The sequence below is a fragment of the Nerophis ophidion genome, linkage group LG23 (assembly GCF_033978795.1).
Source record: "Nerophis ophidion isolate RoL-2023_Sa linkage group LG23, RoL_Noph_v1.0, whole genome shotgun sequence".
Classification (NCBI taxonomy): Eukaryota; Metazoa; Chordata; class Actinopteri; order Syngnathiformes; family Syngnathidae; genus Nerophis; species Nerophis ophidion.
The window spans coordinates 18,064,870-18,076,847 of record NC_084633.1 but is presented as its reverse complement, the minus strand read 5'-3'; the positions used below and the strand labels follow the sequence as shown (position 1 = coordinate 18,076,847).

General features: G+C 44.5%; 1 protein-coding gene and 1 long non-coding RNA gene across 2 annotated transcripts in view; one reads left to right on the top strand and one right to left on the bottom strand.

Annotated features, from left to right (window-relative positions):
- Window positions 1–11,978, top strand: part of pitpnc1a (phosphatidylinositol transfer protein cytoplasmic 1a) — a 230,466-nt gene that overhangs the window by 752 nt on the left and 217,736 nt on the right. The gene's annotated exons all lie outside the window — the stretch shown is intronic.
- The window catches only part of LOC133541590 (uncharacterized), a 57,306-nt gene that overhangs the window by 34,629 nt on the left and 10,699 nt on the right, over window positions 1–11,978 (bottom strand). The window lies entirely within an intron of this gene.

The following is an 11,978-nucleotide window of genomic DNA, read 5'->3' as shown; positions in this document are numbered from 1 at the left end:
GGCAAAGGGTTTTCCAATGCATTTATCTCCGGACTCCTGTTGAGTCATAATTGTTGGCTATGTCCTGCGTGGCTTCAACCGCACATCACGATTCAAGAGAGTCACGAATCCAAGCCTTGTTGAACGGTGTCTCTTGAGAGAAAAATGAACTGGTATGTGTGATGTTTTTTACAAATCAGTGTCCAGACACATCCACGATAAAGTTCGCAACTTTTGGTCGCCAATAGAAAAGCCTTGCCTGTACCGGAAGTAGCAGATGTGCGTGTGACGTCATGAATTGTAGAGGTCCTCACATCTGGACAATGATGACTATGAAAACCTTTGGAGAGTTCTTCCAGAATTATCCTAGTAAATGTGTCTAATTACATCTGAAAACGGTCCCCCCGTTTTGTGCTTCACTCTAACTTTCCTCATCCACGAATCTTTCATCCTCGCTCAAATTTATGGGGAAATCGTCGCTTTCTTGGTCCGAATCGCTCTCGCTGCTGGTGGCCATGATTGTGCATAAACATGATGTTCTTTACAAGTGTATGTAAACTTTTGATCACGACTGTATTTAGGCAAAGGGTTTTCCAATGCATTTATCTCCGGACTCCTGTTGAGTCATAATTGTTGGCTATGTCCTGCGTGGCTTCAACCGCACGTCACGATTCAAGAGAGTCACGAATCCAAGCCTTGTTGAACGGTGTCTCTTGAGAGAAAAATTAATTGGTACGTGTGATGTTTTTACAAATCAGTGTCCAGACACATCCACGATAAAGTTCGCAACTTTTGGTCGCTAATAAAAAAGCCTTGCCTGTACCGGAAGTAGCAGATGTGCGTGTGACGTCATGAGTTGTAGAGCTCCTCACATCTGGACAATGATGACTATGAAAACCTTTGGAGAGTTCTTCCAGAATTATCCTAGTTTTGTGCTTCACTCTAACTTTCCTCATCCACGAATCTTTCATCCTCGCTCAAATTTATGGGGAAATCGTCGCTTTCTTGGTCCGAATCGCTCTCGCTGCTGGTGGCCATGATTGTGCATAAACATGATGTTCTTTACAAGTGTATGTCAACTTTTGACCATGACTGTATTTAGGCAAAGGGTTTTCCAATGCATTTATCTCCGGACTCGTGTATGTCCTGCGTGGCTTCAACTGCACATCACGATTCAAGAGAGTCACGAATCCAAGCCTTGTTGAACGGTGTCTCTTGAGAGAAAAATGAACTGGTATGTGTGATGTTTTTACAAATCAGTGTCCAGACACATCCACGATAAAGTTCGCAACTTTTGGTCGCCAATAGAAACGCCTTGCCTGTACCGGAAGTAGCAGATGTGCGTGTGACGTCATGAATTGTAGAGCTCCTCACATCTGGACAATGATGACTATGAAAACCTTTGGAGAGTTCTTCCAGAATTATCCTAGTTTTGTGCTTCACTCTAACTTTCCTCATCCACGAATCTTTCATCCTCGCTCAAATTTATGGGGAAATCGTCGCTTTCTTGGTCCGAATCGCTCTCGCTGCTGGTGGCCATGATTGTGCATAAACATGATGTTCTTTACAAGTGTATGTCAACTTTTGACCATGACTGTATTTAGGCAAAGGGTTTTCCAATGCATTTATCTCCGGACTCGTGTATGTCCTGCGTGGCTTCAACTGCACATCACGATTCAAGAGAGTCACGAATCCAAGCCTTGTTGAACGGTGTCTCTTGAGAGAAAAATGAACTGGTATGTGTGATGTTTTTACAAATCAGTGTCCAGACACATCCACGATAAAGTTCGCAACTTTTGGTCGCCAATAGAAACGCCTTGCCTGTACCGGAAGTAGCAGATGTGCGTGTGACGTCATGAATTGTAGAGCTCCTCACATCTGGACAATGATGACTATGAAAACCTTTGGAGAGTTCTTCCAGAATTATCCTAGTAAATGTGTCTAATTACATCTGAAAACGGTCCCCACTGGAGCCGTCGCCTTTTTTTTTTTTTTTGTGCTTCACTCTAACTTTCCTCATCCACGAATCTTTCATCCTCGCTCAAATTTATGGGGAAATCGTCGCTTTCTTGGTCCGAATCGCTCTCGCTGCTGGTGGCCATGATTGTGCATAAACATGATGTTCTTTACAAGTGTATGTAAACTTTTGATCACGACTGTATTTAGGCAAAGGGTTTTCCAATGCATTTATCTCCGGACTCCTGTTGAGTCATAATTGTTGGCTATGTCCTGCGTGGCTTCAACCGCACATCACGATTCAAGAGAGTCACAAATCCAAGCCTTGTTGAACGGTGTCTCTTGAGAGAAAAATGAATTGGTATGTGTGATGTTTTTTACAAATCAGTGTCCAGACACATCCACGATAAAGTTCGCAACTTTTGGTCGCCAATAGAAAAGCCTTGCCTGTACCTGAAGTAGCAGATGTGCGTGTGACGTCATGAATTGTAGAGGTCCTCACATCTGGACAATGGTGACTATGAAAACCTTTGGAGAGTTCTTCCAGAATTATCCTAGTAAATGTGTCTAATTACATCTGAAAACGGTCCCCCCGTTTTGTGATTCACTCTAACTTTCCTCATCCACGAATCTTTCACCCTCGCTCAAATTTATGGGGAAATCGTCGCTTTCTTGGTCCGAATCGCTCTCGCTGCTGGTGGCCATGATTGTGCATAAACATGATGTTCTTTACAAGTGTATGTAAACTTTTGATCGCGACTGTATTTAGGCAAAGGGTTTTCCAATGCATTTATCTCCGGACTCCTGTTGAGTCATAATTGTCGGCTATGTCCCGCGTGGCTTCAACCGCACATCACGATTCAAGAGAGTCACGAATCCAAGCCTTGTTGAACGGTGTCTCTTGAGAGAAGAATGAATTGGTATGTGTGATGTTTTTACAAACCAGTGTCCAGACACATCCACGATAAAGTTCGCAACTTTTGGTCGCCAATAGAAAAGCCTTGCCTGTACCTGAAGTAGCAGATGTGCGTGTGACGTCATGAATTGTAGAGGTCCTCACATCTGGACAATGGTGACTATGAAAACCTTTGGAGAGTTCTTCCAGAATTATCCTAGTAAATGTGTCTAATTACATCTGAAAACGGTCCCCCCGTTTTGTGATTCACTCTAACTTTCCTCATCCACGAATCTTTCACCCTCGCTCAAATTTATGGGGAAATCGTCGCTTTCTTGGTCCGAATCGCTCTCGCTGCTGGTGGCCATGATTGTGCATAAACATGATGTTCTTTACAAGTGTATGTAAACTTTTGATCACGACTGTATTTAGGCAAAGGGTTTTCCAATGCATTTATCTCCGGACTCCTGTTGAGTCATAATTGTTGGCTATGTCCTGCGTGGCTTCAACCGCACATCACGATTCAAGAGAGTCACAAATCCAAGCCTTGTTGAACGGTGTCTCTTGAGAGAAAAATGAATTGGTATGTGTGATGTTTTTTACAAATCAGTGTCCAGACACATCCACGATAAAGTTCGCAACTTTTGGTCGCCAATAGAAAAGCCTTGCCTGTACCTGAAGTAGCAGATGTGCGTGTGACGTCATGAATTGTAGAGGTCCTCACATCTGGACAATGGTGACTATGAAAACCTTTGGAGAGTTCTTCCAGAATTATCCTAGTAAATGTGTCTAATTACATCTGAAAACGGTCCCCCCGTTTTGTGCTTCACTCTAACTTTCCTCATCCACGAATCTTTCATCCTCGCTCAAATTTATGGGGAAATCGTCGCTTTCTTGGTCCGAATCGCTCTCGCTGCTGGTGGCCATGATTGTGCATAAACATGAAGTTCTTTACAAGTGTATGTAAACTTTTGATCACGACTGTATTTAGGCAAAGGGTTTTCCAATGCATTTGTCTCCGGACTCCTGTTGAGTCATAATTGTTGGCTATGTCCTGCGTGGCTTCAACCGCACATCACGATTCAAGAGAGTCACGAATCTCGAGCCATGTTGAACGGTGTCTCTTGAGAGAAAAATGAACTGGTATGTGTGATGTTTTTACAAATCAGTGTCCAGACACATCCATGATAAAGTTTGCAACTTTTGGTCGCTAATAAAAAAGCCTTGCCTGTACCGGAAGTAGCAGATGTGCGTGTGACGTCATGAATTGTAGAGGTCCTCACATCTGGACAATGATGACTATGAAAACCTTTGGAGAGTTCTTCCAGAATTATCCTAGTAAATGTGTCTAATTACATCTGAAAACGGTGCCACTGGAGCCGTCGCCCTTTTTTTTGTTTTGTTTGTGCTTCACTCTAACTTTCCTCATCCACGAATCTTTCATCCTCGCTCAAATTTATGGGGAAATCGTCGCTTTCTTGGTCCGAATCGCTCTCGCTGCTGGTGGCCATGATTGTGCATAAACATGATGTTCTTTACAAGTGTATGTAAACTTTTGACCACGACTGTATTTAGGCAAAGGGTTTTCCAATGCATTTATCTCCGGACTCCTGTTGAGTCATAATTGTTGGCTATGTCCCGCGTGGCTTCAACCGCACGTCACGATTCAAGAGAGTCACGAATCCAAGCCTTGTTGAACAGGTGTCTCTTGAGAGAAAAATGAACTGGTATGTGTGATGTTTTTTACAAATCAGTGTCCAGACACATCCACGATAAAGTTCGCAACTTTTGGTCGCTAATAAAAAAGCCTTGCCTGTACCGGAAGTAGCAGACGATGTGTGCGTGACGTCATGAATTGTAGAGCTCCTCACATCTGGACAATGATGACTATGAAAACCTTTGGAGAGTTCTTCCAGAATTATCCTAGTAAATGTGTCTAATTACATCTGAAAACGGTCCCCCCGTTTTGTGATTCACTCTAACTTTCCTCATCCACGAATCTTTCATCCTCGCTCAAATTTATGGGGAAATCGTCGCTTTCTTGGTCCGAATCGCTCTCGCTGCTGGTGGCCATGATTGTGCATAAACATGATGTTCTTTACAAGTGTATGTAAACTTTTGATCACGACTGTATTTAGGCAAAGGGTTTTCCAATGCATTTATCTCCGGACTCCTGTTGAGTCATAATTGTTGGCTATGTCCCGCGTGGCTTCAACCGCACATCACGATTCAAGAGAGTCACGAATCCAAGCCTTGTTGAACGGTGTCTCTTGAGACAAAAATGAACTGGTATGTGTGATGTTTTTACAAACCAGTGTCCAGACACATGCACGATAAAGTTCGCAACTTTTGGTCGCTAATAAAAAAGCCTTGCCTGTACCTGAAGTAGCAGATGTGCGTGTGACGTCATGAATTGTAGAGGTCCTCACATCTGGACAATGATGACTATGAAAACCTTTGGAGAGTTCTTCCAGAATTATCCTAGTAAATGTGTCTAATTACATCTGAAAACGGTCCCCACTGGAGCCGTCGCCCTTTTTTTTTTTTTTTGTGCTTCACTCTAACTTTCCTCATCCACGAATCTTTCATCCTCGCTCAAATTTATGGGGAAATCGTCGCTTTCTTGGTCCGAATCGCTCTCGCTGCTGGTGGCCATGATTGTGCATAAACATTATGTTCTTTACAAGTGTATGTAAACTTTTGATCACGACTGTATTTAGGCAAAGGGTTTTCCAATGCATTTATCTCCGGACTCGTGTATGTCCTGCGTGGCTTCAACCGCACATCACGATTCAAGAGAGTCACGAATCCAAGCCTTGTTGAACGGTGTCTCTTGAGAGAAAAATGAACTGGTATGTGTGATGTTTTTACAAATCAGTGTCCAGACACATCCACGATAAAGTTCGCAACTTTTGGTTGCTAATAAAAAAGCCTTGCCTGTACCTGAAGTAGCAGACGATGTGTGCGTGACATCATGAATTGTAGAGCTCCTCACGTCTGGAAATTGTTTACAATCATGGCCACCAGCAGCGAGAGCGATTCGGACCAAGAAAGCGACGATTTCCCCATAAATTTGAGCGAGGGTGAAAGATTAGTGGATGAGGAAAGTTAGAGTGAAGCACAAAAAAAAAGGCGACAGCTCCAGTGGGACCGTTTCAGATGTAATTAGACACATTTACTAGGATAATTAATGGGTTGTACTTGTATAGAGCTTTTCTACCTTCAAGGTACTCAAAGCGCTTTGACACTACTTCCACATTTACCCATTCACACACTGATGGAGGGAGCTGCCATGCAAGGCGCCAACCAGCACCCATCAGGAGCAAGGGTGAAGTGTCTTGCTCAGGACACAACGGACGTGACGAAGTTGGTACTAGGTGGGATTTGAACCAGGGACCCTCGGGTTGCGCACGGCCACTCTCCCACTGCGCCACGCCGTCCCCATAATTCTGGAAGAACTCTCCAAAAGTTTTCATAGTCATCATTGTCACTGACGTCCCACTGGGTGTGAGTTTTCCTTGCCCTTATGTGGGCCTACCGAGGATGTCGTAGTGGTTTGTGCAGCCCTTTGAGACACTGGTGATTTAGGGGCTATATAAGTAAACATTGATTGATTATCTGCTTATTGTTTTAATAGTGTTTTAGTGAGATTGTAAAGTCATACCTGAAAGTCGGATGGCTGCGGTGAACGCCAGTGTCTCTGAGAGAAGCCGTGGAGCCAAGATCACAGCTGCCTTTTTTTAACTGCAGGAGGAGGAGGTTGCATAATCCACTGATGTCTCCGGTAATAGCCGACTTAATATCACTCCAAAGTGGGCTTGACTGGAAAAATCACGGCCGGATAACTTAGAAATAAAGACAACGTCAGATTGTTTTCACATCAACTTATATATAAATGTTAATATGATATTAAAGGCCTACAGAAAGCCACTACTACCGACCACGCAGTCTGATAGTTTATATATCAATGATGAAATATTAACATTGCAACACATGCCAATACGGCCGCTTTAGTTTACTAAATTGCAGTTTTAAATTTCGCGCGAAGTATCCTGTTGAAAACCTTGCGGTATGAGACGACGCCTGCGCATGAAGTCACGGATTGTAGCTGACATTTTGTTCCAGCCCCGATCCCAGCTATAAGTCGTCTGCTTTAAACGCATAATTCCACAGTATTCTGGACATCTGTGTTGCTGAATCTTTTGCAATGTGTTCAATTAATAATGGAGACGTCAAAGAAGAAAGATGTAGGTGGGAAGCGGTGTATTGTGGCCGCCTTTAAGCCTTTAGCAACACAAACACAGCCGGTGTTTCTTTGTTTAAATTCCCGAAAGATGACGGTGAAGCTTTACTATGGAACAGAGCGATCAAGCGAAACATGGTTCCCTACCACATGTCAACCGGCAGGTTTTGCTGAGAAAATGGTGGTAATAAGTCGGCTCTTACCGTAGACATGAGCAGAGAGCTTGCGTCGTTCCTCGTGCACCTGTCAAAAAGGCAGCTGCGGACTCTCTTGCCTCCTCCGACCGGCCGCCCGCAAACGTGGGATGCTTCCACCGTGGAGGGGAAGAAAAAAAAAATCTCAACCCGGCCCCAACGGCTGCCTTCGCCTCGTCGAGAAACGTGGCTTCCCTCAGAGACACTGGCGGTCACCACACCCCTCCGACTTACAGGTACCACCATATAATCTCACTAAAACATTAGTAACACAATAAGCAAATAAGGGATTTTACAGAATGATCCAAGTCAATCAATCAATCAATCAATGTTTACTTATATAGCCCTAAATCACTAGTGTCTCAAAGGGCTGCACAAACCACCACGACATCCTCGGTAGGCCCACATAAGGGCAAGGAAAACTCACACCCAGTGGGACGTCGGTGACAATGATGACTATGAGAACCTTAGAGAGGAGGAAAGCAATGGATGTCGAGCGGGTCTAACATGATACTGTGAAAGTTCAATCCATAATGGATCCAACACAGTTGCGAGAGTCCAGTCCAAAGCGGATCCAACACAGCAGCGAGAGTCCCGTTCACAGCGGAGCCAGCAGGAAACCATCCCAAGCGGAGGCGGATCAGCAGCGCAAAGATGTCCCCAGCCGATACACAGGCAAGCAGTACATGGCCACCGGATCGGACCGGACCCCCTCCACAGGGGAGAGTGGGACATAGAAGAAAAAGAAAAGAAACAGCAGATCAACTGGTCTAAAAAGGGAGTCTATTTAAAGGCTATTTAAAGTAAATGTGTCTAATAACATCTGAATCGCTCATACTGCCCTCGTCTTTTTTCCCCCCCCTAGTCCTTCACTCTCACTTTCCTCATCCACGAATCTTTCATCCTCGCTCATATTAAATGGGGAAATCGTCGTTTTTTCGGTCTGAATCGCTCTCGCTGCTGGTGGCCATGGTTGTAAACAATGTTCAGATGTGAGGAGCTCCACAACCCGTGACGTCACGCGCACGTCGTCTGCTATTTCCGGTACAAGCAAGGCTTTTTTATCAGCGACCGAAAGTTGCCAACTTTATCGTGGATGTTCTCTACTAAATCCTTTCAGCAAAAATATGGCAATATGGCAAAATGATCAAGTATGACACATAGAATGGAGCTGCTATCCCCGTTTAAATAAGAACATCTCACTTCAGTTGGCCTTTAATTTTTAACTCGAAGGTGCTTGCGAAGATGAGTAAAAAGTGCTTGGAGACGATGATGCATTTCACTGTTGATTGAGAGTGAAGAGCAGATGTTTCCCCTTCAAGTATTTTATTGAATGCAGGCTGGTCGTAAAGGTGCTAGCCCGTGCTGGAAGTGTTCCAGCTCGACGTGACCCTCCACCTCATGCAATCACGGCCACCTATAAATAAGTGTGTTGCCATAGCGCTTCATAGACCTTTAGATCCTCTCGTGCCGTTTGCGAGGCCATTTACTGCAGACCTTCTTTTTTTTTTTTTTTAACGGTCTTTACATTAGCCGCAGTTTGAAATTGAACTCATCCATAGTTTGGAAACCAAGCAGCCTCTCGTGAAGTCTATCGATCCTAATCTTGCTTGATGGTCCCGTTTTAAAGCCTTAAGTGGTTTTTCAGAGCTTGGTGTTTATAATTACCTCTTTGCTGCTTTATCACATCCTGACTTTAAGGCAGCCCTGGGCAATTATTTTGACTGGGGGACATACTTGCCAACCCTCCCGGATTTTCCGGTTGACTCCTGAAATTTAGTGCCTCTCCTGAAAACCTCCCGGGACAAATTTTCTCCCGAAAATGTCCCGAAATTCAGGGGGAGCTGGAGGCCACGGCCCCTCCAGCTCCATGCGGACCTGAGTGAGGACAGCCTGTTTTCACGTCCGCTTTTCCACGATATAAACAGCGTGTCTGCCCAATGACGTTATAAAAGTAGAATGAGAGGGTGAGTTCTTGGTTTCTTATGTGGGTTGATTGTTGGTCAGTTTCATTAACGTCCTCCCAGCGCGGTAACAACACACAACAACAGCAGTCACATTTTCGTCTACAATAGAATAGACTATCATTATATTTGCATATAACTAGATTAAAGACTCCAATTTAAGGTGCGGTAGTGGTAACAAATATGGGGTGAAATTGAAATAAACAGACTACTAGATTCCTGAAATTTAGCGCCTCTCCCGAAAACCTCCCGGGACAAATTTTCCTGAAATTTAGCGCCTCTCCCGAAAACCTCCTGGGACAAAGTTTCTCCCGAAAATGTCCCGAAATTCAGGGGGAGCTGGAGGCCACGGCCCCTCCAGCTCCATGCGGACCTGAGTGAGGACAGCCTGTTTTCACGTCCGCTTTTCCACGATACAAACAGCGTGTCTGCCCAATGACGTTATAACAGTAGAATGAGAGGGTGAGTTCTTGGTTTCTTATGTGGGTTGATTGTGAGTCAGTTTCATTAACGTCCTCCCAGCGCGGTAACAACACACAACAACAGCAGTCACGTTTTCGTCTACAATAGAATAGACTATCGCTGCTGTGTTGGATCCGCTTTGGACTGGACTCTCGCGACTGTGTTGGATCCATTATGGATTGAACTTTCACAGTATCATGTTAGACCCGCTCGACATCCATTGCTTTCCTCCTCTCTAAGGTTCTCATAGTCATTATTGTCACAGACGTCCCACTGGGTGTGAGTTTTCCTTGCCCTTATGTGGGCCTACCGAGGATGTCGTGGTGGTTTGTGCAGCCCTTTGAGACACTAGTGATTTAGGGCTATATAAGTAAACATTGATTGATTGATTGATCATTATATTTGCATATAACTAGATTAAAGACTCCAATTTAAGGTGCGGTAGTGGGAACAAATATGGGGTGAAATTGAAATAAACAGACTACTAGATTCCTGAAATTTAGCGCCTCTCCCGAAAACCTCCCGGGACAAATTTCCTCCCGAAAATGTCCCGAAATTCAGGGGGAGCTGGAGGCCACGGCCCCTCCAGCTCCATGCGGACCTGAGTGAGGACGGCCTGTTTTCACGTCCGCTTTTCCACGATACAAACAGCGTGTCTGCCCAATGACGTTATAACAGTAGAATGAGAGGGTGAGTTCTTGGTTTCTTATGTGGGTTGATTGTGAGTCAGTTTCATTAACGTCCTCCCAGCGCGGTAACAACACACAACAACAGCAGTCACGTTTTCGTCTACAATAGAATAGACTATCATTATATTTGCATATAACTAGATTAAAGATTCCAATTTAAGGTGCGGTAGTGGGAACAAATATGGGGTGAAATTGAAATAAACAGACTACTAGATTCCTGAAATTTAGCGCCTCTCCCGAAAACCTCCCGGGACAAATTTTCCTGAAATTTAGCGCCTCTCCTGAAAACCTCCCGGGACAAAGTTTCTCCCGAAAATGTCCCGAAATTCAGGGGGAGCTGGAGGCCACGGCCCCTCCAGCTCCATGCGGACCTGAGTGAGGACAGCCTGTTTTCAGGTCCGCTTTTCCACGATATAAACAGCGTGTCTGCCCAATGACGTTATAAAAGTAGAATGAGAGGGTGAGTTCTTGGTTTCTTATGTGGGTTGATTGTGAGTCAGTTTCATTAACGTCCTCCCAGCGCGGTAACAACACACAACAACAGCAGTCACGTTTTCGTCTACAATAGAATAGAATGGACTATCATTATATTTGCGTATAACTAGATTAAAGTCTCCAATTTAAGGTGCGGTAGTGGGAACAAATATGGGGTGAAATTGAAATAAACAGACTACTAGATTCCTGAAATTTAGCGCCTCTCCCGAAAACCTCCCGGGACAAATTTTCCTGAAATTTAGCGCCTCTCCCGAAAACCTCCCGGGACAAATTTTCTCCCGAAAATGTCCCGAAATTCAGGGGGAGCCGGAGGCCACGGCCCCTCCAGCTCCATGCGGACCTGAGTGAGGACGGCCCGTTTTCACGTCCGCTTTTCCACGATACAAACAGCGTGTCTGCCCAATGACGTTATAACAGTAGAATGAGAGGGTGAGTTCTTGGTTTCTTATGTGGGTTGATTGTGAGTCAGTTTCATTAACGTCCTCCCAGCGCGGTAACAACACACAACAACAGCAGTCACGTTTTCGTCTACAATAGAATAGACTATCATTTTATTTGCATATAACTAGATTAAAGACTCCAATTTAAGGTGCGGTAGTGGGAACAAATATGGGGTGAAATTGAAATAAACAGACTACTAGATTCCTGAAATTTAGCGCCTCTCCCGAAAACCTCCCGGGACAAATTTTCCTGAAATTTAGCACCTCTCCCGAAAACCTCCCGGGACAAATTTTCTCCCGAAAATGTCCCGAAATTCAGGGGGAGCTGGAGGCCACGGCCCCTCCAGCTCCATGCGGACCTGAGTGAGGACAGCCTGTTTTCACGTCCGCTTTTCCACGATACAAACAGCGTGTCTGCCCAATGACGTTATAACAGTAGAATGAGAGGGTGAGTTCTTGGTTTCTTATGTGAGTTTATAGTTAGTCAGTTTCATTAACGTCCTCCCAGCGCGGTAACAACATACAACAACAGCAGTCACGTTTTTGTCTACAATAGAATGGACTATCATTATATTTGCATATAACTAGATTAAAGACTCCAATTTAAGGTGCGGTAGTGGGAACAAAAATGGGGTGAAATTGAAATAAACAGACTACTATC